Consider the following 399-nt stretch of genomic DNA (forward strand, 5'->3'; position numbering starts at 1 on the left):
GTTTTCAACTGGAAACGTCTGCCGCACAGCAGCCGCACAGAGATAGAAAACTATTCTAAAATCCTGCGCGGCAAGCCCAACGCCGCTTCTGGTGGGCACCGGGCTTTAAGGGTGGTGCGCGTGGCTAAGGGCACCCAGTGGAGCTCACTGATGCCTACTTCCCTAAGATGAGTGTTCTGTGTACTCAATGTTCTATCTGTCTCTTCCAAAATAAACCACACACACACACACACACACACACACACAAACTCTCTCTCTCTCTCTCTCTCTCTCAAACACACACACACACACAACCAAGAGCACAATTTTTGAAACCAAGCCAAACAAACAAAACAGCCCATACAGCCCACAGACATAGTGAAACTTTCTGAACAAAAAACAACCACAAGAGGGCAGCAA

The sequence above is a fragment of the Sardina pilchardus genome, chromosome 8 (assembly GCF_963854185.1).
Source record: "Sardina pilchardus chromosome 8, fSarPil1.1, whole genome shotgun sequence".
Taxonomy (NCBI): Eukaryota; Metazoa; Chordata; class Actinopteri; order Clupeiformes; family Clupeidae; genus Sardina; species Sardina pilchardus.